The following is a 15,674-nucleotide window of genomic DNA, read 5'->3' on the forward strand; positions in this document are numbered from 1 at the left end:
CAGTTCTTTCATTTCCAATTGCCGATTTGTCCAGTCCATTCTCTCCATTTCAAACAATGCTATTATGTGCATCTTTAAACACATCATCTTATGTCATTGTGTAGTAGTGGCCATAGGACAGACACCTAGAGGTGAAATGTCTGGGTTGTGTTTTTGTTTTTTTTTTAACTTTTAGTAGATATTGTCAAATTGCTTTTTAAATCAATAGTACTAATTTATGTTTCCATTAATAGTGATTGAGAGTTTGCATTATTCCACATCCTTGGCAATACTTGCTGTGTTATGGGTTACATTGTATATTCCTCCAGAATTCATAAAGTCATGTTGAAAATTCCATATTAAAATCCTTATCATCAATATCTCAAATGTGACCTTATTTGGAAATAGGGTCACTGCAGATAAAATTAATAAAATTAGGTCATATTCGAGTAGGGTGGGGTCCTTAATCCCATGACGGGTGTCCTTAACAAAAGGGGAAATTTGGACACAGGGATAATGCCATGTGAAGATAAAAGCAGACAGATATTGGTGTGATATAACAGAAGTCAAGGAACACCAAAGATTGCCAACAAACCGAGCACAAAGAGATTATCCATCTCAGCTTCCAGAGGGAGCCAACATTTTGATCTTACTCTTCTAGGCTGCAGACCCATGAAACAATAAATAAACAATAAATAATTTGTTGTGCAAATCACAACAAATTATTAATGGTACTTTGTCATATTTTGTCATACCAGCTCTAACAAACTAATATACTTGGCATTACCTGGCTTTTCAAATGTTTGCCAATATGATAGATATAAGACAGAATCTTATTTTTAATTTCTATTTTTTCCACAAATGATATTGAACATACACATTGCTAATTTGGGTTCCCTCTTCAAAGAATTACCTTTTTAATCTCTGTCTACCTTTAACTGATTTACCTCCAACTTTGACGATTATTTTTTTACATAGATATTTTAATTATTCAACAATATTCTTCTTTATGAAATAGGTTCTTAATATCATGATTAAAGGTATTCCTTCCCTGAGGTCTTGATATCCTCTACATTTTCTAATAATTAAAAGTTTTGCTTTTCGCAATTTTTTCTTTAATCTGATGGATTTGAATTTTGTGTATAAAATGAGGCAAGAATTTATCATTTTTTATATTTGGATAATCAATTTTCCAAGAACCATTTATTTGTTTATTTATGTGACCAAAAAGGAATAGTAGCATTGTTTTTAATGAATTTTAGTCCAGATTACAAAGCAAGGCACTAGTTGTTGCCCCAACTTGTTAGTACACATATGAACAACTTTTTGTTCCCCCATAAAAGCAAGTAACAGAAGTATATCAGATGGACAGGATAAGATATTTGAATCTAGTTTTTAAAAATCAGCATGGAAGCTAGTATTACTATTGCAGTGTAAAAGACTTTCTGTACTTTTTGCCCCACGCCCACCCCATTTATCAATTCAAATTCTAGGACTTTCCTAATCAAGAGATTTTGTGGGAGAATATCTTTTGAGACTTTAAGTGTACAAGGGTAATTTCTCTTGGTTTTACTCTGGATGTCCTTTACCTCTGTCACTGGGTGAGTGAAGGGGCTGGCACAGGTCTTCAGGAATTCTTCTGAGGCACTTTGACCATGATGGATTTCACTTAAGTATATGTTTGCAGCCCATACTCTCCCAGCTTCTGACCACTCTGGACATTTTCTAGCCACTGAGTGGTGATCAGTCCCCAAACACATCATAGCAGTTGACACACACTGTGCCAGCATGGAAGGCCTGGGACAGATAATTGGCCTTGTCCAAATCCTTGGTGAAGACAGCTGCAGCCACACATGGAATTGTTGGCTTTCCCAGTGACTTCCTCTATGGTCTTGAACCTCAGGATCTGCATCATTGGCCCAAAGAGCTCCTCCTTGGCAGCAGTTGTGCTGTCTTATATATCTCCAAATGGTGATGGTGGGCTAGGCAAAGTAGCCACAATCAGAAGTCACCCCTCCATCAAACAGCAGCTCTGTTCATCCTCCTTCCCAGATCTTTATAACCAAGGACATTCTTTTTATTTTTTTTTAAAGATTTTATTTATTTATTTGACAGAGAGAGATTACAAGTAGGCAGAGAGGCAGGCAGAGAGAGAGAGAGGAGGAAGCAGGCTCCCTGCAGAGCAGAGAGCCCGATGCGGGACTCGATCCCAGGACCCTGAGATCATGACCTGAGCCGAAGGCAGCGGCTTAACCCACTGAGCCACCCAGGCGCCCTAACCAAGGACATTCTTAAGCTGAGTTTCATCTACCTGAGATCCCTAGTTGTCAAATGGTTCCCAACTGTACAAGACCTGACTAGGGTGATATTCTGCTTCATAAATTCAGTGTAAATATCTTCTTGTACAAATATCTGGAAAACTGTACAGTAGCACTGACACTGGTTGAGGAAAGGACAAAGGGGGTCTGCTCCATGGCCCAGTTCACGTCTGCATCTGACATGATGATACTGGTGCCCCGCCCCTGCCCCCACTCCAGGGTCACTCTATTGAGGTTACTATTTCCTGCAGTAACAGGAACTAGGTGGTCAATCTCAGTGGAGCCTGTGAAGGCTGTTTTGTCCACATCCTCATGGGAGGTGATGGTAGCCCCATCTGTGGAGCCAAAATCTAGGAATAATACTGACCATGCCAGGAGGAAAGCCAGCCTGTTAATGAGGTTGGTCACATAGAGGGTGGTGAGTGGAGTCTGCTCAGCTTCCTCCATCACAACCTTTCCCATTGCCAGGCTGGGCCCAGTTTCCAGGCTTGCATCAGGAACTAGAAGTTCCACACAATGATCTTCCTGCACACTCTGATAGATTCATGGTGGATGTACCTGAAAAAGTCCCCATCCATGGAAATGGTTTTCTCATGGTAGTTATCAGCCCAACCAGGATAATAATGGAGGATTTTGAGGACCATGTCCAGATCCACCAGGTAGATGACATAGAGCTTGCTGTTATCCAGGGTCTCCAAGGCTGCCAGGTAGGTCCAGTCTTGCTCAATCAGATCATCCAAGCTATTCACCAGGTAGGCCCTCTCAGATATGTCCATGAGGTGCCAGGGTGAACCCAGCTGAAAGGCAGCCAGGGATGCCTTTACTATCCTGTCCACATTTTTCTTGTCTCCTTCAACTACTTGACAGATGACTTCTCCCATGGATGGAGTGACAGTGAGGAATATTCTTGCTAACAGCATTTTGCCACTCACTGTTTATGAAGATCTGGTTGTAGAAGACTTTAAGGCTGCTGGTTGGGTGACAGCAGCAGACACAGGTGATGGCCCAGGCTGGGCCTGAAGCTGGCAGCATGAAATATATGGTAGGAGCAGGCATGCAGGACCTCCAAGAACCATTTATAATTTTCATACTAGCACTTCTGTCACAGTTCATGTTCCCATATATGTGCAGCCTTATTTCTGGGCTCTTTATTCTCTTCTATATGTCTTTCTCTGTCTAATTCTCTGGTACTACTGCACCATCTTAACTATTATAGCTATGAAATTTTCATTGACATGAAAAAGAAACTTTTTAGTATCATTTTTCCTCAATTTCTAATTATGGTGCATTGTCATTAGAGAACATAATTGGTATCATATTGACTCTATAATAGAGTAATTATTAAAATGGGTCTTTTTCTATCTGTTTTGGAGTAGTTGCTAAGTAGTTTGCAACACTCAGCCCAAGAACTACATTCAGGGAAAATATGTGTGGGAGGTGAGGAGAGAGAACTTCTTTCCCCTCCTCCACAGGTAAAAGAAAGAGATACATTTTATACTTATTAAGGAGCTTTAAGAAACAAATAAGGAGATTAATTCCAGTCTCCTGGAGCTTGAATAGCGATTCTATTAATAGAAGGAGGGGGACATTTATCATTAGAGGCAGTAGTTCAGTGTAGAGTGAATAAACAACTAGCCAAAGAGGCACAGCATGCATCAGGGAGCCATAGCCAAGTGTTTTCAGCTGGGGAATCTTTGAGGAACCCCTTGGGACTACCCTCAAGAGAAGCATTCACCTTTGAACATCCACTGGGCATTAGCATAGATGTGCATAATAGTTGGCAAATAAAAGTTTTCTCTCTCTTCTTCCTCTCCCACTTTTGTCCACCATCAAATTCAAGATCAGAGGATATAGAGAAAGAAATATGAGAATGGATGGAGGAAACAAACAAGGAAATAGTACAACTAAGCATGCCTCTTTCCCCTATGTTAAACTTTCTTTGAGAAAGAGAAAAATATTTCACTTGAATGAAATTGAGAATTTTTATTATTCCCTGTAATATACATTCTTTTTAGTACATATGAAACATTTACAAAAATACAAAAAAAACCCCACAATACATTTTAAAGAATCAGTATGATAAAAAAATCTCTCCTCTGATGATTACAAATTATAAATTGATAATAAAATTAATGCTTTAGAATTTGTGTTTTGGGAACACAAGACATATTTTCAAGCACTTGTGTTAAAGATTATGATTCCTAGAAGGACATAATATTAGTAGTACTTCCTTCAAAAATATACAACCTGAATCTAATCATAAATAAACATTAGACCAAATAAAACTGAGAAACAGTCTACAAAATAACTAACCCAAATTCTTCAAAATGCCAATATCATGAATAACAAAGAAATTGCTAAAGAATTATTCATATTGAAGGAGGCTAAAGAAACATAAAAGCTAAATATAATGAGTGATTCTGGCTTACACTGTGGACTAGGAGGGGAAAAAGCTATGAAGGTCATGACTGAGGAAAAGCAAAAACAAAAGAGCATTATAAACAACTTTATATTAATTGTCTTTTAATTTCTTTAAAAGTATAAAGTGTCAAAAGTTAATCGAAAGTGAATAGAAATATCAAATAAGAAACATTAAAGAAACATAGTATAGTCAACATCTTTCCCCCACCTTGCCCCCCACCTTGATGCAAAAATACCAAATAAAATTTAGCTTTAAAAAATTCAACAGTCTTTTATTTTTTTAAATCATGCATTGTAATCACTTAATATTATCCATGGAGAATTCTGTATAAAAAAATCATTCAATGAATGAGTGATGTCAATGGAAATTGTGAACCAAAGGTCACTTAAAATCTTCTGCATAAAAGCAACAAGAACACTAGCAAAAATTGTCAAATTAACTTTTTCAGAACCTAAAAGGTAACTAAAGGCTAAAACAATCTGGAGAGCATTTATTCAAGAACAGTTGAATTGGGGCACCTGGGTGGCTCAGTGGGTTGTGTCTGCCTTCTGGTCTGCCTTCTGCTCAGGTCATGACCCCACAGTCCTGGGATTGAGTCCTGCACTGGGCTCCCTGCTCAGTGGGGAGATTGCTTCTCCCTCTCCCTCTGTCTGCTATTCTGACTGCTTGTGTTCTTTCTCTCTGTCAAATAAATAAATAAACCTCAAAAAAAAAAAAAAGTTGAATCTCAGTAACGACATTACCTTTCTGGCATATGAACTTGGCCTGCTTTCATACCTCACTCCCCAGCTCCATGTTAGCTTTAAAAACCAATTCCACAGTCACAAGGAAACCAAGAACATCAGTCACTGGAGAGAGGAGAGGGTTGGAGTTTCTCCAAAGCTCCACATAAGTGTCATTATTTGACTTGTCTGGCAGTTCGTGTAAAACCATCACTAAAATGGCTTGTCTTTATTTGAACTGACTCAAATTTGCCTAATGCAAAGTTTGTTTTTTTGTTTGTTTGTTTGTTTCCCATTAAGTGACTTGCCAAAGACATTAAGCAGCAATCGTTTAATCTCTTAGCTCCCTGAGACACCAATAAAGTCTGGGGCAAACAACAAACTGGTCAAACAACTTAAAAGGGAAGAAAGAAAAAAGGGCAGGTGGAATTCTGGAATAAAAAGTATAATATCTGCAATGAACATTTTATCAGAGAGACTCAAAAGCAAATTTGAGCTGGAGGAAGAAAGAATCTATGAACTCGAAGGTAGTTCAAGGAACAAATCTGGGGAACAGAAAAAAATGAATAGTGAATACAGGCTCAGAGACCTAGGGCATACCATCAAATATTCCAACATATACATAACAAAAGGAAAGAGAAAGGTAAAATAACATTTGAAAAAATAATGGCTGAACACTCCCTGATTTTTTGGGAAATATTAATTTACACATCCCAAAAAAGTCAACAAACTTCTAGTAGGATAAGCTCAAAGACATTTCCACTTATATACATCAAAATCAGGGCTGTTGAAAAAAGAGATAAAGGATTCTTGAAATAGAACAGCTATTGAAAAAAGTAACATTTTTACTTTATGTTTTTACTAAACATCTTTTTTTTTTCCCAATTTATTTATTTTCAGAAAAACAGTATTCATTATTTTTTCACCACACCCAGTGCTCCATGCAAGCTGTGCCCTCTATAATACCCACCACCTGGTACCCCAACCTCCCACCCCCCCGCCACTTCAAACCCCTCAGACTGTTTTTCAGAGTCCATAGTCTCTCATGGTTCACCTCCCCTTCCAATTTACCCAAATTCCCTACTACTCTCTAACGCCCCTTGTCCTCCATGCTATTGGTTATGCTCCACTAAACATCTTAAAACATTGAAAGTTCAAATATTCTACAAAAGACAGTATATTCAAATGTCAAAGTATTATGTATTTCTTAATAGGAAATATACTGTGTCTCACTCAGTCTGGCTTTGGGTATTCTACAAATACTGATTGAATTTGCCCCATTTCACCTAGATAATAAACAATCAGCTGGAATAAAGATGTTGATTGCAAAATATTTTCATTCTCTGTGATAAATGATTCCTCCCCAGACCAGTCTTAGACATTGTGCCAGTGCTCAGTCATATATGTCTTTAGAGAATGCATGGCCTAGAGAGCAAACAGATCTCAATCTTCTAAATAACCTCCCATCCATTACTGACAGTGATGCAATGGACTTCAAGGGTCCCACTGGAAAAAGGATACTGAGAAAACAGCCAGATAGAGGGGGAAGAAACCTCACATAATTTTATAGTTGGTTCTACCCACTTGAAATGGCTACTATAAAAATGATCAATTATAAAGATGAGCAACTCAGCCCAACTACAAGCCAAAAAAATCCCCCCCAAAACCTTATGTCATATATTTAGTCAAAGAATGAACAAAATGATTTTTTAAAAGATTTTATTTATTTGGCGCAGAGAGAGAGAGAGAGAGGTAAGCACACAAGCAGAGGGAGAAGGAGAAACAGCCTCCCTGCTGAGCAGGGAGCCCAACATCATGACCTGAGCCAAAGGCAGACACATATGAGTCACCCAGGCAACCCTGAACAAAATGATTCTCAGTGTAATACTTCCTTGAACAAACATCACAAACCTTTTATAGGTCTTCACTGTCATACATCCCTTTATTTTTCTAAATGAATACTATGATTCCCTTTCTTCTCAAATATATATATTTACCTCCTTTTCAAATGTATTTTCTCAGTACCCTCTTTTGAAATAGCCTCTTTACATTTTGCTAACTTCAGGTAAGGACGACCTTCTTCACCCCTAATGAGCATCAGAACACATTATCCTCCCTGAGTTTCAAGAGACCCTCCACTCTTGCTCACAAGGCAGATCTTAAAAGGAGTTTTGGATATACTCAGATAAAGAAGCAAGACTGTAATTTTTGTATTTTAAGAAGTGGGGTTTAGTGATTATTATCTGTAATGATTCTATGGATTATTTAGATCAGCTGGGTCGATTATTTTATTCTACTTGGCATTGTCTGGATTTCTTGTTTGGGGCTGGAAGACTAACAAATCATTCTATGAGGCCCTGATTCCCAAATCATTACACAGACATTAAGAGAAATTAAACTACAGACCAATATGCTTTGTGAATATAAACACAAAAAATTCATAATAAATTCTAGGAAACCAAATCCAACAACATATGAAATGTATTATACACCATGACCAAGTGGGATTCAGTCCAGGAATACAAGGTTGGTTCAATATATGAAAATCAATCAATGCAATAGACCATTTTATCAAGAATAAAAAACACATGAGCATCTCAATGGATGCAGAAAAGGCATTTGACAAAATCCAACACCCTTACTATAAAAACACTAAACAAACTAGGAATAAAAAAAAAATTCTCAACCAGATAAAGGCATCTGGGAAAAAGTCACAACTGTTATATTATGGATGAAAGACTGAATGCTTTCCTCCTAAAATTAAGAACAAGTCAAGGATGTCTGTTCTTGTCACTCTTATTCAACATTGTACTGGAGACTATAGCCAGAGCAATTAGGGAAGAAGAAAAAAAGAAAAAGAAAGAAAAAAAGATTGGCAAGAATTTGTACAATTTAATAACAAAAATATAACCTGATTAAAATATGTGGAAAGAAATTGACTAGATATTTCTCCAAAGATATACAAATGGTTAATAATTACTAGGAGAAAGCAAGGCAAAAACTACAATGAGGTCACACTTTACACCTAATAGAATGACTATAATAAAAAGTCCACATAAAAAAAATATATAGGTGAAGATGTGGAAAACACTAATGTATTGTTGAGGGAATGGAGAAGATGCAGCTGCTTTCAAAAATGGTTTGACAACTCTTCAAAAAGTTCAATATAGAATTACCTTATAATTCTGAAATTCCATTCCTAGGTACATACCTAAGATAAATAAAAGTGTGTGTGTGTGTGTGTGTGTGTGTGTGTCCACTTGTATAAAATGTTTACAGCAACATATTCATTATAGACAAAATGTAGAAATATCCCAAATACTGAAGTGATAAATAAAATATGGTATATCTATATAATGGAATACTAGTGAGTTTTAAAAATAATGAAATATTGATATATGCTACACTATGAATGAACTTTGGAGACATTATGCTAAGTTAAGGAAGTCAGACATGAGAGAAAACATATTGCTTGATTCCATGTATATGAACTGCACAGAACAGGCAAATGCATGGAATAGAAATCAGTGTGGTGGTTTACAGGGAATAGGGACATGGAGCAATGAGGAATAACTGCTTAATAGGTATAGTATTTCCTTTGGGGGGGTGATTAAAATGTTTTGGAATAAATACCTTTATGGATATACTAAAAATCACCCAACTGTATATTTAATAGTGCTAATTTAATGGTGTGTGAATCATATAATAAAAAATTGACAATATAATTTTCCACATAAAGACAGGGGAAATAATGTGATTGCCTCAAGAAAGACAAAAGAAAAATCTTTGAAAAATTTCTAGATTCATTTATTAAGGGAAAAAACAATCACATACCAGGATGGAAGGAAATCTCCTTAACTTGTTAAAGTTTGTATCTACACACACACACACACACACACACACACACACACACAAATAATATAATAAATACTACACTTAATAGAAAACTTAAGAGTTACTTCATTTTAAAGAACAAGATTCCAACCAACAATAGTGTCCTTCAACATTGTATCAGACCTCTTTGCCAATACTATAAAGTATAATAACAATAATAATGATACTGATGGTAAAAGGTATTAGACTTCTAAAGGAAAATGCAAAAATGTTGCTTAGAATTATTCTCATATACCTAGACAAATCAGCTTCATTAATAAATAATAACAGTTCAGCAAGGTTACCAGAGAAAATGAATATACAAAAATCAATGACATTCTCTAGCAAAAATCAACTAGAAGGGGCACCTGGGTGGCTCAGTGGGTTAATTCCTCTGCCTTCGGCTCAGGTCATGATCCCAGGGTCCTGGGATCGAGCCCCACATCAGGCTCTCTGCTCAGCAGGGAGCCTGCTTCCCTTCCTCTCTCTCTCTGCCTGCCTCTCTGCCTGCTTGTGATCTTTCTCTGTCAAATAAATAAATAAAATCTTTAAAAAAAATCAACTAGAAAATAAAATAAAAAGAGGTATCCCTTTCAATACAATAAAAATTTAAGGTACCTGAAAATTATCTTTATGAGAAATACATAAAACTCAAATTTTTAAAATATTGCATTTTACTAATGTATGCAAATAATTATATGAATAAATGGAATATAGTCTGTGCTGTGGATAAGTATATTTAATACTATAAAGATATCAGAACTTCCAGAAAAGATGGCAAGGAGGACGCTAACCTCATCTCATCCTCAGTACAACAAAGTAGCACCCACCTCAGTATAAATAACCCTGAAAATGAAATGAAAACTGACAGAACAGAATCTCCATGGCTAAGTGAGAGAAAGAGACCACAACTGGAGAGTATAGGAAGGAAGGAAACGTTGATCAACAGAACAAATACAGAGCCCAGAACCTACAACTATATGGTCAATTAATCTTCAACAAAGGAGTCAATAATATGCAATGGGAAAAAGCCTTTTTAACAAATGACATTGGGAAAATAGTACAGCTACATGTAAAAGAATAGAACTGGACCATTTTCTTTCAACATACACAAAAATAAACTCAAAATGTATTAAAGACCTAAATGTGAAACCTGATATCATAGAAATCCTAGAAGAAAGCACAGGCAGTAATTTCTCTGACATTGGCCATAGCAATGTTTTTCTAGCTATGTCTCCTGAGGCAAGGGAAACAAGAACAAAAAAACCTACTAGGACTACATCAAAATAAAGTTTCTGCAAAGTGAAGAAAACAATTAACCAAACTAAAAGACAGCCTAAGTAGTGAGAGAAGATATTTGCAAATGATATATCTGATAAAGGGATAGTATCCAAAATATAAAAAGTATTTATACCACTCAACACCAAAAAAAAAAAAAAAAAAACACCCAAGTAATCCAATTAAAAATGGGTAGAAGACATGAACAGACATTTCTCCAAAGAAGATACACAGATGGCCAAGAGGCACAGGAAAAGATTCTCAATATCACTAATCATCAGAGAAATCAGATCGAAATCTCAATGAGATATCATCTCACATGGTCAAAATGGCTAAAATCAAATACACAAAAAACAAGTGTTGGTGAGGCTATGGAGAAAAAGGAATCCCTGTGCACTGTTGGTGGGAATGCAAACTGGTAGATCCATTGGAGAAAACAGTATGGAAGTTCCTGAACAAATTAAAAATAGAATACCATATGAACCACTAATCCCACTATGGGTATAACTCCAAGAATAAGAAAACACTAATTGGAAAATATTTATGCACCCTTATTTTTATTGCAGCCTTACTGACAATAGCTGAATTATGGAAGCAGCCAAAGTGTCCATCAATAGATGAATAGATAAAGAAGATGTAACACACACATACACAAACACATGCACACAATGGAATATTACCCATTTAAAAAAAGAATAAAATTTTGACATTAGTGACAACCTGAATGGATCTAGAATATAATGTTAAGTGAAATAAGTCAGTGAAAGACAAATACCTTTCACTTATTTGAGGAATTTAAGAAACAAAATAATCAAACAAGTTAAAAAAGAGACAAGCAAAAAAATAAGCTCTTAACTATAAGGAACAAAGTAATGATTACCGTAGTGAAGGTAAGTATGGAGGTGGAACTCAGGTGAAATAGGTGAAGGGGATTCAAGAGTACACTTACCATGTAAGTACAGAATTACAGAATTACTATATTGCACACCTGAAACTAATATAACAATGATAACTAAACTGGAATTTGAAAAAAAATTAAAAAGATACCAGTTTTTCCTAATTACTCAACTGAATAAAAAAAAATCCATCTGAAATATTTAAAAAAAACCTATTTGATATTTACATGAACAAAATAGAAGTGTGCAAATAACTAAATTGACATATACCAGAAAAGCAAAGAACAACACTTGCTCTTTCAATAATTACAGTAACTAATAAAAAAAATAAGTGGACTCCAAAACCAAAGTTTGGAGATAGACCCTGAACATATAAAAACCTAATATATAAGAAAGATGGCACTACATATTTATGTACTCAATGCAAAGAACAGGTTGTTTATTAGATGGTTTTGGGAAAATGATTCACTATAGAGAAAAATTAAAATTTAGTTCATTAGTTAGCAAAGATTGAATCATATTTTATAAAACAAATATATATAAAAGTAAAACAGAAATATAGATAATGTAAGAAAATATCTGTGAATAGAAGAGGAAATGAACTTTTTAAACATAACCTTAAAAGTACAGAGTAGCAGACAGAAATTATTTTTAAAACTAATTTGATATATCAAAATAGTGTTTATTGATTAGAGAGCATAAAGTCTAAATTAATGAGTACAGATTGAAAGATTGAATTTACAGTGTCTGAAATCAATCAGAAACTTTCTTTCAGACTAGAGGCCAGAAAATTTTTTCTGCAAAGGAACACCTAGTAAATATTCTAGGTTTTGGGTGTCATATGTTGTTTGAACTACTCAACTCTGCCATTATAGGATAAAGCCAGCAATACGTAACAAATAAATAAATGAGGTATGTTCAATACAACTTTATTAATGGACACTAAAATTCTATTTCATATCATATTCATGTGTCACTCCCTGAATATTATTCTTCTCTTTAGTTTCCCCCCATCATTTAAAAAATAAACCATATTTAGCCTTTTGGCTGTATGAGAACAGGCAGCATATCAGATTTGGCCTGCATACCAAACTTTGCTGACCTCTGGCCCAGACTGTAAAGGAAAGTTTTCAAACAAACAAGACAATGGAAGAATAGCTATACCGAAGAGGCAAAAACTAAAAGCAAACAAAATATAGAAAATTTAATTTAATAGGCCTCAACACTTGAATACATGCTCAAACCAATAATCAGAACTGCAAATTTAAATGAGGTATCATTTCATACCTTTCAGACTGTAAACAATTTGAAAGCTGAATAATGCCAAGTGCTGGCTGGATAAGAAGGATAGAGATCTTCATGCCTTGTGGGTGGAAATGCAGATTGCAACCCTTGTGAGAAATCTGATACTATCTAATTGAATTACCATCTGATTACCATCTAGACTGATACTTTTCCTTCTGGAAATCTTTCTCTTGTCTTTATATACCAAAGAAGTACATTAGAAAATATGTTCAGATTTGCTGTATGGAGTTGAATGCAATCTGGGTGCCCATTATTGAGAGAATAAATGGATAAATGTGATGAATACATACATACTAGTTTGGAATACCAAGCAGATTTGAAAAGCAACATGCACAGCAAAATTGATAGTCATATCAGCATAAGTACTTTGTGAAAAAGTGAAAAACAGGGGCACCTGGGTGGCTCAGTGGGTTGAGCCTCTGCCTTTGGCTCGGGTCATAGTCTCAGGGTCCTGGGATAGAGCCCTGCGTTGGGCTTTCTGCTCAGCCAGGAGCCTGCTTCCTCCTCTCTCTCTGCCTGCCTCTCTGCCTACTCGTGATCTCTCTCTGTCTGTTAAATAAATAAATAATTTTTTTTTAAAAAAAAAGTGAAAAACAGTTAAGATACACTATATAATACCACTTAGGAATGTTAAATAATGTATGCACATTATGCAATGTATATTTCATATGCATAATAACAAAGAGAAAGACATCTGTCAAACCAGTTAAAAAGATTTCTTACCTGAATGTGTGTTGGGGAGTAGGAGGTAGGTGGAATAGAGAATGAGGGTGAAAAGGAATAAATGGAAATCAAAAGAAAAGAGGGGCATTGCAGGACCATCGATAATTCTGCGGGTATTAGGTATGTGATTCACTTGGACTTTTTTCTCTGAGGTTCAGATAGACATACACATACAGAAATACTAACGAGGATAAATAGAAATTGCTGAAAACATGATAGTGGGAGATTTTATCAGATACTTTCCATTTTGACAGATCAAGTACATAAACATAAGAGGGGAAGAAATAAGAGGTTTTTACTTAAATAAAATTAACTGAAGACATATGAGTAGATTCCCATACTGCAAATGAAAGAAACATTTTCATATTTTGTCCAGGGACATTTAACTGAAATTTATCACCTCCTTAACCTTATTTATTAATTTTTTTTCTAGCTGGGAAAATACTATTTAATCACCTAAGATAATCATTAAAATTGAATCGGAACTTCGGTCAGATTCATAAATCAAAGTGACTGTCATTTCAAAATTCTCATGTCCTCATGACTTAGAGTGGTAAATCTACTCAGTAATTCCTACACAGTTGTTGGGCTAAAATCAGGGTCCTGTAGTTACATATTAGAGGATGCCATCTCCTTAACTTTAAACAATAAACTTAAAATCTATAATTTTCCATAATGCAAAAAACTTTAACTTTAAAACACACAATCTAAAACCAAACATATCCAACCACAAAAACTAAAAATCAATTCTCTACCCATAATAACAAAGAGAACATCTAAAACAGCTGTGGACAATTTATAGAGTAATAAAAATATTCTACATCAAAACATATAGAGTGATAAACATGTAGTACTAGGTAATTTTCTATTCCAAATTTTATTAACTATTTAAAAGAAATGGAACTAAAAGACTTACATCCTTATAAAAAGAAAGAATAAGACTTGTCATTAAGAATAGGAGGAGAGATACTTTTCCAGAAAAGCAAAAGCTGAAAGAGTTTATCATCATTAAACAGACATACGAAAAACTTTTAAAGGGATCGCTTTAAGCTGAAGTTAAAGAGCACTTATTAGTAACTAGAAAACTTATGAAAGCATAACGCTCAATGGTAAAGGTAAAATATACAGTAAAATTCAGAATACATGACAGTTGTAAAAGGTGGTCAGTTAATCATTTATAAATCTAAATGAGGTTAAAAGAAAAAAGTAGTAAAAACAACTATACTACAACTATAACTATAATAATTTATTAATGGATACACCAAATAAAAACTTGTAAATTGTGACATCAGAAACATAATATGTGGAGGGGAGAATTATGTAAAGCTTAGAATACATTCAAACTTAATTTGCTAGAATACATTGCTAACTTCTTAAAATTGACTGTTATAAATATAAGGTGTTTTATGTAACCCTGATGATAAGCACAAGGCAAAAATTTACTATAGATACACAAAAGACACAGAGGGAAAAACCTAAGCATACTACTACAGTACATCATCAAATCATATGGAAGAGACCAAGAGAAGAAATAGGAACTACAAAATAGCCAGAAGTCAATTAATAAAATGGCAATAAGTACATACATATCAATAATTACTAAATGTAAATGAGCTAAATTCTACAATCAAAGTTATGTAGAATGTGTTGGGGTTCAGAGCCAGATGGCTACGTAAGAATTCTTGAGATGTCTTCAGTGCAAAACGGTGGTTTTATTAAAGCATGGGGACAGTGCCTGGGGGCAGAAAGAGCTGCACTGGGGTTGTGAGAAGTTGGGATTATATATTTTCAAGTTGTGAGGGCATTAGGGACAGCACAAGCTTCCAAGATGTTTTGGAAACAAGGTTTCCAAGATTTTGAAGGGGCAAACTATTTATAGGAAAAGGTCATTTATTGCTGTCTAATAATACCTTAGTCATGAGACCCTTCAGATGTATATCAGTGAGCCATATTCTTGGGGGATAATTGCCAACATATATCTTGGGGGATTGAGATAAAGAAAGTTTCTAAAGGAATTTTTATATGTCAAAGTAGACTTACAAGTCCCTGAGTGGTATAAAGTTAAACTAAGATTGCCTTTTGTCCTTAACGAAGTATTAACATCCAGGGAGTTGAGTTGCTAAAAGAATGTCACTCGGCCTGTTTCAAGGACTTGTCT

At 35.2% G+C, this 15,674-nt stretch overlaps 1 pseudogene; it reads right to left on the reverse strand.

Annotated features, from left to right (window-relative positions):
- Positions 1–1,606: 1,606 nt before the first annotated feature.
- Positions 1,607–12,849, reverse strand: LOC122905308 (annotated as a pseudogene).
- Between the last annotated feature and the right edge of the window lie 2,825 nt (positions 12,850–15,674).

Source organism: Neovison vison, chromosome 4, assembly GCF_020171115.1.
Source record: "Neovison vison isolate M4711 chromosome 4, ASM_NN_V1, whole genome shotgun sequence".
In the NCBI taxonomy this organism is placed as follows: domain Eukaryota; kingdom Metazoa; phylum Chordata; class Mammalia; order Carnivora; family Mustelidae; genus Neogale; species Neogale vison.